This window comes from Rana temporaria, chromosome 2 (genome assembly GCF_905171775.1).
Source record: "Rana temporaria chromosome 2, aRanTem1.1, whole genome shotgun sequence".
NCBI lineage: Eukaryota > Metazoa > Chordata > Amphibia > Anura > Ranidae > Rana > Rana temporaria.
The window spans coordinates 193,834,853-193,850,939 of record NC_053490.1 but is presented as its reverse complement, the minus strand read 5'-3'; positions in this window follow the sequence as shown (position 1 = coordinate 193,850,939).

Sequence of the window (16,087 nt, the reverse complement as noted above, 5' to 3'; positions counted from 1 at the left end):
TGTTGTAGACAGAAGTGGCTTTTTTGTCATAGAGGTGGTCAGTCGCAGAGTAGAGAAGACAAGGGTTGAGATGGCAAAGGTTTCTATGGGTAACCGTTAGGTGTTTTGAGGTAGAAAAGTAGAGGGAGAGAGTGAAATTAATAAGGTAGTGATCAGAGAGAGGGTAAGGATAGTTGGAGAGGTTGCATGGAGTGTATAGGTGGTAAAATATGTGGTCAAGGGTATTGCCTTCAGAGTGAGTAGGAGCATGTATCCATTGCTTCTTGTCAAAAGAGGAGGTTAGACTGAGAAGCAGATACCAACAGCTGGCAAAATACCCCAACGCTGACCACAACTTATTGGACACAGCCATTGTTTGGCTGTCAATTTTCTGTCTGGCTTCTTCAGTTTTAAAATTGATAGATGTTGGGTGGAAGAATGGCAACAGGGACGTCCAGGTAGTGGATATCAGTCTATTCACCAGGAACCGGTTGAAATGCGCATAGTACTGTATGTGCAAGCAAACCAAGTTTGCTGGTTTATATATTTTTCGTTTGAATTTTATACACCTATTAAATAATGGCATATCAGTAGCATAGGGGATGAAAGATATTTGGGTTAGGGTATTCATTTTGTTTAGGTATAGTTGCACCTCCTCTTTTGTTCAAGTAATATTGACTGGAGAGCATAGAATACCTATGAGCGTATATGCCAATGGTAGCTTCCCTGTAAAAACATTATGAAAACATAAAAAAAATGTGCATTCAAAATGTCAACTTTAACATTTAATTTGGTTCTTGCATAGCCCATAGCCCAAATGTTCCACGTTTGTAATAAGACCTACATTTGCAGATGTCTTTTTTTGAGGCTATAAAACAGTTAAAAAAGATTTAAGGACTTGTTAAATTTAGAAGTGAACTTGTAATACCAAAAAGCATAAAGCATGCAGTACATGGTACTTGAGATGAGCTAACACCTACAAGCGGTGTTACATTTGAAAATGTCTGTCATTCTTTTGGGGTACTTGATATGTATGTGAATGTATAGAAGCACTGCTCGATTCCACTACATATATATATAGGCATACTGAAAATAAAATTGTTCTTGTATTATGTCAAATAGATTTGAATGGCACACAGCTTTCTATGTTACACATATAGAAAGAAAAAAAAATCTGAAGAAAGGACAATTATTATGCAATTAATATTGCTAAAATTGTCTCTCGTAAATTAAAAGTGTTCCTACCTGAGTAAGTATTAAACCACATTGAAAAATATAGTCTAACACAAAAAAAGTATATAAATGACCTCTGGACAGGGGCTGACAAGTTTTAAGACATGTCATCATCCAATAAGAAGTGTGGCAGTAGATGTGGCAGTGAAAAATTACAATCCAGTGCTACCTCATCCCGCTATATAAATGTTAGAGCCAGTAATGAAAGTAGAATGAGCAGAAGCATCAAGAAAGGGCTTCACTTTTCGAGCCTATTGCAAATATCATTAGCAGAGTAATTCATTCCAGCCAGGCTACTGACGTTGTTGATTGGATATCTTGTTCACCTTCACAGTTGTAACACCATGATGAATCTAACAAACTGACTCTGAGCTAGCTCAATCAAGTTACCACTCAGTCTTCCTCATCTCTTTCACTCTTCCAGTCTTCCTCTGATTAGAATTTCATCGGCTTAGTTTCCAAGGGGCTTCAGTAGTGCTGTTCTTATTGTTAGTGAAGGCAAAACTAGTGTTTGTGGTGGGAGGTTTAGCTGTATGGCAACTGTAAGGCAGGTCAGAGTTTATTGCTCAATTCCCTCATCAGCACAGTCAGTGTTGATGGGGATTCCTCCCGCAGCACAGCACTATTGTGTTCTGCCAGCAGGGACTTGGCCTTGCTGGCAGAACACAATGACTTGTAATGTCAGCTATAGCCAGCGGCACTAATCACTTAGAATAAACCAACAGGCTGGTTGTACACAAGTCTATTAATAGATTGACATGTGTACTACCAGGGTGCCCATATATGAATTGAAATTCAGCCAGTCCCTGTTGAACCATCCATGGCTGGCTTAAGTGTTAGAAGTTCATCAGCTTAGTCCCTCAACATTGCAGTCAAGAATTAAGCTAAGAATAGAGATGCGGAGATAAGAAACTTAAAGGTTTTAATAGTTGTTATTGTCAGTGGTGGTGAAAGGAAACTGGATAAGGAGCAGTAGTCACTAGTTGTACAACTACTGCTTGTTGTGATTTGTCAGATGGTGGTGGAGGCTTGGGGTAATGATAAGTAGATATCGGAAGAAAATGCTAGTGCTGAAAAGAATGCATCATACTAACATTCACCAAAAGATAAAGGTATCGGGAGGCAGAGCCCTTTCTAAAGCAGGCAGTTCTGGAGTAATTTCTCACTTACATGTTGTTTATCCTTGGACAAGCTCTGATCACATGAGTTTGGGAAGTGGCATTGGTGTTGTATGGACATCTCTAGTTTGACAGTTTTTCATCAAATCATCTCACAGTGTCATAATAAGCATTTTGGAAAACTATATTGATGTATCGCAATCTATTTTTTATGAAATTATTTCTTGCTGTATTTTTATGCATCTTTGGGTGTAAACAAAAGGACAGGAAGTTGGTTCAGAGCAAACAAAATGTGATTTGGAGAAGGCTGAGAGCAATAGAAGTTTTATATATATATATATATATATATATATATATATATATATATATATATATATATATATATATATATATATATATATATATGACAGAGTTGGGGGGGGGGGCACATCCTAAACCTAAATATCTAAAGTTGGTGCTGCTATAAAGACCTATGTGTAAGTAGAACCACGGAGAATAGCGCACATACAGTATACAAAAATGCAAAAGGAGTAACTTTTTTAAATCTTACAAGGCTGCTTAAAAGCACCTAATATATAAATAGAACTACAGAGAATAGCACCCATATACAGGGGAGCACTGCCCGAGGGCCCCATGCCACTAGGGGGCCCCATCAGGGTTGCCAGCCTCAGTAAAACCAGGGACAGTATATAAAAATCTGTGTTTTTTAAAAATCCCAAGATTATAGCTGCCCCGCCTCTTCAGGACCTTTTCAGTGTGTGTGTGTTTGTGTATGTGTATTTTGTGTGTATGTATACTGTGTGTATATTGTGTGTATACTGTGTATGTATACTGTATGTGTGTGTGTACTGTGTGGCCCCATGATCTATTGCCTGGGAACCCCATAATCTTCTATTGCCCGTGGGGCCCCATAATCTCCTATTGCCTGAGGGCCCCATGATTTGTCAATCTGCCCCTGTCCATATACCAAAATGCACAAGAAGTTACTTTTAAATCCTATAAGGCTGCTTAAAAGCACCTAATCTTAATGAGTAAATATGGGGATTAAGTCACATAATATGGCCATACCATGCTTAAAGGGTCACTAAAGAAAAAAATAAATTCTTTAAAATAACAAACATGTTATACCTACTTCCACTGTGCAGTTCGTTTTGTACAGAGTGGCCCCCGTTCCACGTCTTCTGGGGTCCCTCGGCGGCTATCTCTGGTTCTCCCCACAAGAACTCATCACATTCATGAGAGAGAGCTCGCATGGTGATGAGTCCTTGCGGGCGTGCCATAGCCGCTCACTGTATCAGTCTGCCCGCCCCTTGGCGCGCCGCATCACTGGATGTGATTGACAGCAGCGCTAGCCAATGGCTGCGCTGCTCTCAATCTATCCGCTCTAGCCAATCAGCGGCCAGGCTGAACGGCGAAGAGGATCTCGGGACCGAGTGCGAGACTTTCGTTGCATCATCAGATGTTTTTTCACCTTAATGCATAGATTGCATTAAGGTGAAAAAATGTTTTACTTTACAACTCCTTTAAGCCCACCACTGCGCCAAAGTACCCCATTTTCAGTGGGTCCTACACTATTCATAAAAAAGGATGATAAATCCCACTTCTCTTAACAATGGAGATGCTCACCCTTTACATGGGAGATGCATGCTAACTGCACTATGAAGGAACTCTTCCTGGAGAAACTAATTAGTGGACACTGACAATGAAGAACTGGTGTGGGAGGGTTGGGTGCTCCACCCTTGGGTGTCTGGTCAGGGCTTAATGTGCAACAAACAGACAAAGAGTTTAGGGGGGGGGCACACCCTAAACCTGAATATCCTCAAATAGCAGCACCAAATTTAGATATTCAGGTTTAGGGTGTGCCCCCCTAAACCCTTTGTCTGTCTGTTGTACATTAAGCCCTGACCAGACTCCTTGGGGTGGAGCACCCCACCGTCCCACGCCAGTTATTCATTGTCGGTGTCCACTAATTAGTTGCTCCAGGAAGAGTCCCTTCATAGTGCAGTTTAAGCAGTGTAGTCTGCAGCTAACACACATCTCCAGTTTAAGAGGGGTGAGCATCCCCCATGGTTAAGAGAAGTGGGATTTTTCTTTATTTTTTATGAATGGTGTAGGACCAACTAAAAAAGGGGGGGCACTTTGGCACAGTAGTGGGCTTAAGCATGGTATGGCCATATTATGTGACTTAATCCCCATATGTACTCATTAAGATTAGGTACTTTTAAGTAGCCATGTAGGATTTAAAAGTTCTTGTGCATTTTTGTACTATTTATGTGTACTATTCTCTGTAGTGCTATATATACATATAGATATATCTCTATCTATCTATCTATCTATCTATCTATCTATCTATCTATCTATCTATCTATCTATCTATCTATCTATCTATCTATCTATCTATCTATCTATCTATCTATCTATCTATCTACCTATCTATCTATCTACCTATCTATCTATCTATCTATCTATCTATCTATCTCTCTCTCTCTCTCTATACTGTATATATATATATATATATATATATATATATATATATACTGTATATATATATCTATATATATCTATATATATCTATATATCTATATATCTATATATCTATATATATATACATATATATAGATATAGATATATAGATATAGATATATAGATATAGATATAGATATATAGAAATATCTTTATCTACCTAAGGTGTTTATTTTCTCTATGTTATCCAACCAATAGACATGTGCAGAATGAAAAAAAAAATGTTTCGTTTCAATTCGTTATTTACATAAATTTGTTAAATTTGTTAAATTAGTTTTCGGGATTCGTTTTGTTTATTCATTTTTAAATCAATTTGAAAAGTATTTGAATCAATTGTGAAAAGTTTTGAATTTGAAAAGTTTTCGAATGCATTTCAAATAGTTTTGGAATTGGAAACATTTTTGAATTTGAATTTTTTTCGAATTCGAATAGTTTTCCAACTTCCAAAAAGAATAAAATAAAATAGAAAATGAAGGAATAGAATATAATTTGTTTTCTATTCTATTCCTTTATTTTCTATTCTATTTCATTCTCTTTGGAAATTGGAAAACGATTTGAAAAGTTTTCGAATTTGAAAAGTATTCGAAAACCATTCGAATTTGAATTTTATCTGAATTTAATTTTCATTTAAATTTGGTACTATTCTGATACTCTGATATTCAGATACATCTGAATTTCCAAATAACGAAAATTTGTCCATATTTTAATTCGGAACTAAACAAACCGCACATGTCTACCAGCCAAATATAGTTTACTTCAACCAACCAAAGCAGGTTAACTATATATGTAAATGACAGCATTTTATATTGATTTTTATTTAGTACTTCCATGAACATGAGTTCACTATGCTAAAATAATGTTTAGTAAATCATATCTTAAGTGATGGAAATATCTCAGCAACTGTATAAGCTCTATTCAACTCTCCAGAGCAATGTTGTTATTTATTTCAATCTTCAACCTCCATAATTAAGGAATTGTAGTTCCTGAATGTTAATTACATTTTAAAATGCATTTTTCGTCCAAGCACCTTAAACAAACAGGGGCAATCTGCTCCCACCCACAGGGAGGTAATTGCAATTTTGTCCCTTGTGAATGCAATACACAAAATAAAACATAGTGAAATAGCTACTATGTTATCCCTACAGTAGCCAGTACAAGAGATAAATAAATAAGAACAGAGCTGGTATCACCAACATGACATTAGTTGACAGGAAATGTCATTCAGGTTATCAAGTAAGACAGAATCAAGATGTCCACTGGTATCTGATAACCAGGCAAAGGGAAAGATAAAAGCAACATCAGGATGTCATCGCACATACAACAAATGCCACTGTCATTACTGGCAGATGGACAGATGAGTGATGCCTTCTAGGGTTCTTAGTGAATCCTACCTGCTGGTTAGATCTATATTATGAGGTTTAACTCATTTACAGATTCAGATTAACTGCTTGATATTACATTGAAGTAGAATACAGATTTTTTCCCTTTTTCCCCAAGACTTCACTGTCTCTTTGTAAGGACATATAAGCTTTATTTTAGTAATATTCAATGTATGGATATTACAATAGTAAATGGTAAAGGTGCAGGTCTTGTGATTATACATGTAGTTAAAGGTACAGTATAGTATATTCTCTGTGAACATATATTTGAAGTTATCTTTGCACTGTCATTTTTTTTTGTGACTTCAACATCTTGACATGCTCGCTCTTCCATATTGATGGTATTGTATCGAAGCCCATCACTAGGCAAACAAAAAAGAAAAACTACCAAAATCTCCCACTCGTCCTGCTCCTACCCATTCATAATAAAAAATAATAATAACTTCTACACCCACCATGGACTCATCTTATAACTTATAAGCAACAAGAATATCCACTTCACCAAGAAGAACATTGCTGCCCGGTTACATCGATGTTAACCATTGAAAAGGCCTTTTCACACTGAAGTCTATAAGAAAGAAGACTCTCAACTCAGCTTGTCATGTGACCAATATCAATTAGAAATTGATTTATTTTAGTTTTTGATCTATCAGCTAGACTAGAGGAATATCGGAAGATGTAAGATGTGCCTTACCTTTAGTTTGTGTGACCCTACTACTGATCTCTCCTGCAAGACCTGCTTGTACACTACTACCTCCATGTGCTGTCATTTTAGACCTGCCTCTCATTTTTTAGTTTTTTTGGGGAGGTAAATAGAATGCCTAGCTTTTCCTGGAACTATGGTGATAGGAGGTTAAATGTGTGGTTGAATATGTTGTGCTTTTGGTGCACACTAATCAACTCACAGTAATTTAGTGATGCGCTACAAACAAAGAGCAGCTCCAACAACTGTTCAGCAACAAGTGTATGCTGCCTTAAATGAAAAAAAAAAAAGCTATAGCTAACAAAATCAAGTACATTTCCAAAATAAACTTATTTTTGTGTTTGTCTATTCAACCCTAGCAGAAAAAAATAAATAAAAGAAAACATTATATGAAATGCCCTACTAAAGCATAAAACTAACAAAAAAAGCTTCTAAGTGGTGGCACAGTGGTTAGCAAGTAACCACTCTTTCTAAACATTATAGTGCTGCTCCAGGTCGGCCCACCCTCACAATCCTACACACACTTCCCACCTGGGTGCAAGCTCATCACACTGGACACAAAGTAAGCACCAAAATCCAGACAGCTGATCTCCAAACAAAATCCATCTATTGAAGCATAAAAAGTAAAAAAGACACTGTGGGAATGTGAAAAAAGTCAATGTCATCAACACACATTGATGCAGTGCAAAACATGTTGACTTTTTTCTTATTCCTCCGAGTGTCTTTTGCTGTGTCATGTTGCTTTTTATGCTACAATAAAGATGGATTTTGTTTGGAGTGCAGCTGTCTGGATTTTGGTAAGCACGCATCTTGCTGATACATAGAAAAGTAGTTCTTAGTTCTATTGAACTTTGAGCACAGGATGTGGTACATAGGGGTATATAGCCCACTACAATGCAATACAGATATTTAATAATATTGTATAGCACAGTATAACAACATAAAGCACAGTATAGCACTATATAGCACTGTACAAAACTGTGTAGCAATAAATAGCACAGTATAGCTTTGCACAACACTGTACAACACTGTAAAGCTTGGTGTTGCACAGTATTACAAAGAACAGTATAGCATTGTATAGCATTATAAAGCACCATATAGAACTGCATCACTCCCTATACTCCCCCTACACAGATTTAGCTTTCCCTAATTAGCTCCAGAACACACAGACAGTATGGCTGAACACTTATATATAATAATTTAGTGGTAGTCCACCCTTCCCATTTTATGTTTGTAGTCATGGACACAGAGGGGCTTCTCAACAACACCTGCCGTATCTGGGTGAATGGAAGATAGAACGAAAACATTCCATTTGTCCTTCCATCTCACTGCAAGTAATTCATTGGACCTCAAGCAGGCACTCTCCCCAAGACTAAGGCCCCTTTCACACTGGGGAGGGAGGTGCGGTGACGGTATAGCGCCGCTATTTTTAGGAATTGCGATGCCATTTGGCCGCTAGCGGTGTGGTTTTAACCCCCACTAGCGGCTGAAAATGGGTTAATACAGCCGGCAATGCGCCTCTGCAGAGGCGCATTGCCGGCGGTATAGCCGTGGTTTCCCATTGATTTCAAAGGGAAGGAGCGGTGGAGGAGCGGTAAACACACCACTCCAAAGATGCTGATAGCAGGACTTTTGGAGCGGTCCTGCAAGCGCACAGCTCCAGTGTGAAAGCCCTCGTGCTTTCATCCTGGAGGAACAGCATCCGCTGTTTAGGGTTGGTTTGCAGGTGCTAATATTAGCGCAATAGCGCCTGCAAACCTCCCCATTGTGGAAGGGGCCTAAGTGGGGCATTTACAAGCCGTTGGGGGAAGCCCCAGTGATTAGATTGAGCCAATTCCTAATTAAAAGAGGTGTCTAAAAAGTGGTATGCTTGAATAAAAATGTCCACGTATAAATGGTACCCCTTTTCTGAATAAGGGTGACACCAAGTCCCAAACAATCTTGCTGCTGCCCCCTATGTAGTCTAGGCAGTTGGGGGGCTCCGCACTGCTATCTTTTCCCTCATAAACCAGGAAACTCTGTGTAAAGCCTGTTGCCCTGTCACAGAGCTTATACATTTTGACCCTATATCTGGCACGCTTGCTAGGGAGAAACAGCTTGAAAACAAGGTGGCCATAAAATTTAATCAGGGACTCATCAACGCAGACATCTCGATCGGGGATAAACAAGGCTGCAATTTTTTCATTGAAGTGGTTTACGAGGGGCTGAATTTTGTCATTGAAATGCATGAACTGCAATATCTGCTCTTGTCTAGCCATGGCCATGGCAGCAGAGAACACGGGCATATGATGAATTGGGTCAGTGAACCAATATGACCGCAACTCACTCTTTTTTTTGCCTATGTTGAGGGATAGGCCCAGAAAGGTCTTAAATTCTGGAACTTTTATAGATTTCTAGCCAAATTGTCTGGCAAGTGTCGAATTTGGGTTTTGGGCGATAAATTGAACAGTGTATAAATTGCTTTGATACACAAATCTGCTGTTTCCACCTGAATTCCAGGTTGGCCAGTGAATGGGGGAAGTACAGGTGCTACAGAATTTGTGGGCTGCTAATCAGGACTTGCAAGCACAGCGGGAAGGGCACTATGGTCTCTATGGGCCTGTTTTCAAATTCTTGGTGGCTGCGGGACACTACTTGTGCTAGCCACCACACCAGCTTGAACTGCACTAATGGGACTCACCACGTCACCAAGTAATACTGCAGTGCTGGTTTGTCTACAACCAGGGTGTACTAGGCCAATGGTGCTCGCCAGTTCATCAGAAGGTTGAGTGGAACAAGTACTGACACTCTGCTACATATGAGTATCATGCGGGTGTAGCACCTCAGTAACAGAAGAATGGGGTCGGGTATGCCTGACCACTACTCCATCATCAGAGCTATCTGTTGGGGTGCCACTTTCAACAGGTTCAAATACTGAGCCAGAATCTGACAGTGAGGACTCCCCGCTCTCATCTTTCATGCCCAGCATCCTGTAGGCCTCTTCACTAGGGTGCCTTTCGTTTGACATTTTGGCCACCAAATTTACAGATACTGTAACTAGTGTGACTCACAGGTAAAAGAGAGCTTCTGGTTGTTGAGGACTGTTTGAACCACTAAAAAAAAAGAACTGCTAGTGCTAGCAAAGATCAGGCCTGACTCTGCTAAATGCTGGAATTGTGTTGTGTATTGGAAGTAACAGTCATCTTCTGACACTGCACTTGGGTGGGCTGGACGGAGGGGCTAAACGTAGGTGCTAACAGGTGTTTGGCCTGATCCTGCTAACACCGCATTTTTGGGAACACTATATTTTTGGGGACGCTAGTATAGTTCTGATCAGATCAAAGATATTGATCTGTTCAGACACTATAGTAGTAATGGAGGTATATAGTGTGTGTGTGGTAGTGTTACTTTCAATCAAAGGGTTAAAATCTGATGCTGTCTGGGATTGATGCTATCTGACTCTAATTAGCTAACTAGCGTCACCCGTGACACTAATACAGTGATCAGAAAAATGATCTGTACACTATACGAATGACACAGGGGTCTTCCCCAAAATCCATACCAAACCCTTACCTGAGCACACAACCTGGCAGGCTGTAGGAAAAGAGGAGGGGAGGACGAGAGAGCACCCCCCCACCTGAACTGTACCAGGCCACATGCCCTCAACATGGGGAGGGTGCTTTGGAGTTGCCCTCAAAGCATCTTGTCCCCATGTTGATGGGGACAAGGGCCTCATCCCCACAACCCTTGCCCGGTAGTTGTGGGAGTCTGCGGGTGGGGGGCTTATCAGAATCTGGAAGCCCCCCTTTAATAAGGGGACCCCCAGATTCCAGCCCTTCCCTATGTGAATTGATAATGGGTACATTGTACTTCTACCAATTCACAAAAAAGTGTCAAAAATAGTAAAAAAAACAGGAGACATTATGGGACAAGTCTTTATTAAAAAATAAAAATGTCCTGCGATGTAAATCGATCTCACGCAGCCCGATGGGCTAAAAAAAAAGCAACAGCTCCCACAGAGTGACGCATCTTCTCTCTTTGACAGCTGTTATATAGCTGAGGGCGGGGCAACCCGTTGACATAAACAGATGACCCCGCCCCCTCTGATGCCATGTGACGTCAGAGGAAGGTCCCTAGACACTTTTTATGGAAATAACTTGCATATAAGCCTTTCAAATTAGCACTTTTGGTTTTCATGTTAGTGTCCTATAGACTTTAACGGTGTTCCGCGGCTTTCTAATTTGCTGTGAACACTGCAGAATGTTTGCTGTTCGGCAAACAGCCGAACACCTGATGTTCGAGACAAACTTACATTCGAACATTAGGCTCATCCCTACTGATGACACAAAGGTGTGTAATAGAGTTGGTATCCTTAGAAGTGTCTGTAACATGGAAATGATTTGGCATTGCTCGAAGATTGGTCAAAGAAATGAAAACTGCAGTTCAATGTTTCTAAATGTAAAATAATGCATATAGGGAAAAGGAATGCTTCACAGAGTACAAAATTGGGGGTACAGTGTTGGCCAGCATTGGAGAGCCTAGATAGTACCTATCTCAGATAATTGCAAAATGAACAAGTAGTGTGGCCAGGCAGTGGGAAAAGTGAATAGAATTCTAGATTGCATCACTAGAGAGATCACCAGCAGGAGAAAGAAGTTCCAGATTCCTCTATATAGATCTTTAGTTAAAGCTCATTTAGAATACTGGGATTGATTTGCTTCTATGTTTTTTTTTTTTTTTTTTTAATCAAAGCTTAACTAAACAAGCTGAAGTTAGAAGCTGATCAGCTTAACTGCATCAGATTTTGCACTCTCCAGTTTGAGTAAATCAACCTTACAGTGTCCAGTTCTGGAGACCTGCCTTACAGAAAGATATTGATAAGACAGAATGATTCCAGAGACGGGTAAAAAAAATGGTGAAAGGTATGAGGAATAAAACATATCAGGAACTTAAGATGTACAGTCTGGAGGAAAGAAGGGAAAGGGGAGACATTATAGAAACCTTTAAATACATCAAGGTGGTGAATAAGGTTCAAGAGGGTAGGATTTCCAATATGAAACCAAGATCAAGAACATGGAAACATGACCCCAAACTACCAGGAGGAAAGTTCAAAATGAATCTTAGAAAGTATTATTTTACTGAAAGGTTTGTTGACGCTTGGAATAAACTTCCAGCAGGAGTCAGTCAAAAGTAAGTGGTTTCAAACATGGTTGGGACAAACAGAGGTCTATACTCGGACAAAGACATTAACAAAAAAAATACAAAAGCATTTATACATAAAAAAAGGCTCAATGTATTACTTTTTTTTTTTGTGCTGTAATTTTCTATGTTTCTATTCAAATACATTTTGTATTTTCAATGTTGCCCTTGAAGTTGCATGAAACGATCTTCTCTTCGTTATATAGTATTTAAATTTTTTTTTTTTTGCATTGATGCATATCTCTTATGGCAGTTACCAGTTTCCAATTACTTTTTTATGAACAGACAGAAATGTGCCTATTCAACCTAAGTATCACCAGAATGTACTGACAGGATCAGTCCCCTATAGATGGCAATGGGATTTGCCCCTAAGTTGAACTAATTTTAGGCAGAGTTTTCTGAATCCTTGGCAAATCAGACCTGGGCAGATTTACAACAACAGTTACAAACATTCTTGTGACTCCCATAGATGCATGTGTTTGCATGTGCCTGTTTTTTTTTTCTGTGTTTTTATTATTTAATTAGCTTTTTTGTGCAGTTGCAAAGTTAATACTATGATATACTAATGACAATTTAGCAATGAATAATTGTATTTTGATATTCTGTTGGTATAGGAATGAAAACCCCTTATATTTATATTTATATTTTATGAATAGAAATGCTTACATTGTTAGACATTTCTCCTGTTCTTGTTCTGTCAAGCAACATCAGTGTAACATTACTCAAATTAAGGCAGCAATATTTGAAAAAGAAAAGGACTGAGTAACTGACAAATAGGGGACTCAAAAAATATTTTTGTTTGCCTTATTTTCTATTCATATCCACATGGTAATCACCTCTTATGATTTGGAATGAAAGGATTAAAACCTTTTCATGTATGAACCAGATCCCAAGCCATGGCCTCTTCTATCTCCTGTCAAAAATGAATAGAGAATCCTGGGAGGACAGGCACATGTACGGCAGCTCCCAAGATGTCCGCTGGCTTCTAGAGCTCCGCTCCACCACGGCCCTGTAAACAGCTACTGGAGCTCTCATGGCACCCCCCAGCACCCTCACCGGGACAATCGAGTGGGGGAAGTCCCCGGTAACGTGTGGATGTCAACGGCGCCGGCCCGGAGGGAGTTGTCGTGTCAGATGGCGGCATCTCCCGGCCCCCTCAGCTATGCCAAAATGGCGGTGGCGCAGCGAGGCCTATATCCGGCAGAAGACACGGAGGATTCCATTGCTGACCAGGACCTGGTTCCTCCGCCATCCCCAGGTACTGATTACCCCCCCTGCCCCAGGCCACATCACCAGCGTCCACAGAATCCCTGCTGGGAAGACTGAGCTCTGGCCCCCCTCTACCCCCATGCTGGATCCACATACAGGCCTACTGCCGGAGGTCAGTGATTCTGCTGAATCTACTCCCATCCCCACTGACTTTCCATCCATGATGGAAGCTTTTGCGCAAATGCTCTCTAAAAGCCTAGCCCTTAATGCAGCCCAGATTACTTCATTCATCCATGCAGATCTGCAGCAAATTGGGATGAGAATGACACAATTGAGAAAAAAGCTGATCAATCAGTGGCTCGAATTAGACAGGCTGCAAGATGTTCAGGATCAATTAGAAACTGCCTTTGCAAAGATCGATGACCTCGAGAACCGATCAAGACGCTATAACTTTAGGATCAGGGGGCTCCCCGAATTGGAGAAGGAGGTGCAGGCAGCTGTGAAATCTTTCATAAAAAGCCTTATCCCAGATATTGCTGAACACTGCCTGGAGCTAGACAGAGCTCACAGAGCCCTGCAACCGCCCCGCTCAGATGACCTACCCAGAGACATCATAGTGAAACCTCACTATTATTCAGTAACGGAGAAGTGATGAGGAAATCTAGGAACTCAGATAACCTAACTCTGCATGGACACAAAATTCAGATTTTTGCCGATCTTTCCCCATACACGGTGCAGAAAAGGCGATAACTTAAACCGTTACTGCAGCTTCTGATGGAGAAGGAAATCACTTATAGATGGTATTTCCCCCTCCGCCTGAACTTTTCCTACAAGAACAAAAGCTTTGGCTTCTCTTCTCTGGCTGAGGGTGAGCGCCTTCTGATACACCCATGCAGTTCGGCAGAAGCAATCCGGCCTCTACAAAGAGACCTCCGCCAGCGAGCCCGCTGCAGCACACCTGGCTGAAACAAGGCTCCAAGCGCTCCAAGGAAAATCTCCCACCTTGATGGTCTTTTCCCCTTTATCAGATCAGGGATCCGGTCTGTGACGTTTCCACTCTGCCTACATTTTGGTGTGTCCCATTTTGTACACTCAATCTGGACCAATAAAAAGGTACCCCCCACAATAACACCCTAAGAGCATTGGTGCTCTAACACAGAGGATCAGAGGGGAGGTATATCCTTGATCTATACAGCACTCGCTACTAAAGTGGACAAGCCAACCTGTCCGGGCCTGGGAGGAGGACGTGGCCGGCTCGTGGGACACCATGGTCTGGTTCTGTGCTACACAGTGAGCGTATAAAGGTATTCTCAACATTTCTCTCATAGAGGCTAGTTTAAAAGTTTTGCTTAGGTGGTACTATGTTCCTTCCAGGCTGGCAAGGATGTTTCCAGGGACCTCGCCAGTGTGTTTTAGGGGTTGCAAACTGGAGGGCTCCATGCTCCATACTTGGTGGTCCTGCCCCCACATTAGATCCTTCTGGCATAGCACTTCTAAACCAGTGTATTCCTGATTAACCCAAATATTCCCAGGCTTTATCGTTTTTTATCCTATTGGGAGCCAAAATGTCCATTGCCAAGGCCTGGAAGAAACCCACTGTCTCCTTCCGGGGGTTTAGGAGGAAAGTCCCTCCTAATTATGTATTATGATGCAAGAACAGATTGTAGCTAAACTTAATGACAAAACGGAGAGATTTATGGCCATTTGGAAAACCTGGGCCACCTTCTGTAACATTTCTTTCATACCAGCTCGGAAGCTTGACCGCTCGTGCCACTCCTTGATGGAGCAGGCAAGCTTCTTTTCATTCCTTTCCTACACTTTTCTTTCCTTCTCCTTTCTGTCACCTCCCTTGGTGTTTCCATTGAAATTTTTGTTACTGAGATTGACTTCTCTCTTTGCCAACATGCATGGCTGAGTTTACGCATCTAGTGCGATTGCCATCCTCACTCATCCACCTAGTGGTACTTTGCTGATGGCCAGGGTACTTTGTAATCGCATTTCCCGAGAGGCAGTGTGATCCCGTTGGGGCTTCTCAGGGGATGGGAGTCACTACGCCTGACCCATTGGGGCGTTTCCTCTGAATTTTTAGGGTGGCTCACTGTCCTATGGTGGGTCGATTCGACTTGTTTGAGGATGGTTGATGTTGGCTTATTATACTCACTTATGTCATTGGTGAAAGTTTTATGAGGTTTTCTCCTCAGAATATGGAATGTACTGTCTTTATGAATGACATTAACTCTGTATATTTCTTTTTGACGTCTGTTATCTTTTAAAAATGTTCAATACAAATTATTGAACTTGAGAATCCTGGGAGGAAAAATGAAAATCAGAATCAAGCAGTAAATATTACAGCAAGAATATTACAACACACCTTAGTTCTAGACATATAAAGTGATAAATCTAGCCTTATGGGTATTAACACACTGCTTTGCTAAACATAATGCATATGCACTAGCAAATGATTTCCTTAAAGTATTTACTATGCAAGATATTTATACATGTTTTCACATGAGATTCATACAACTTTCACAGTTTTTTCAACTCGAATGCAAAATATGTGGATATTGTGTAAAAACATTAATAAATAGACCCCTGAATAGATGTAAAAAATACAGCATTTTGTGAGTGAGTATAGTGTGCATGCACAGAGAGACCTACTGGGACCTCAGTCAGAAAATATACACAATTGCATATGCTAATGTAAACAGGTTACAAATTTTAAATGCCCATATATAAACTACCTTTTTTATTCCTATAGTTCTTGT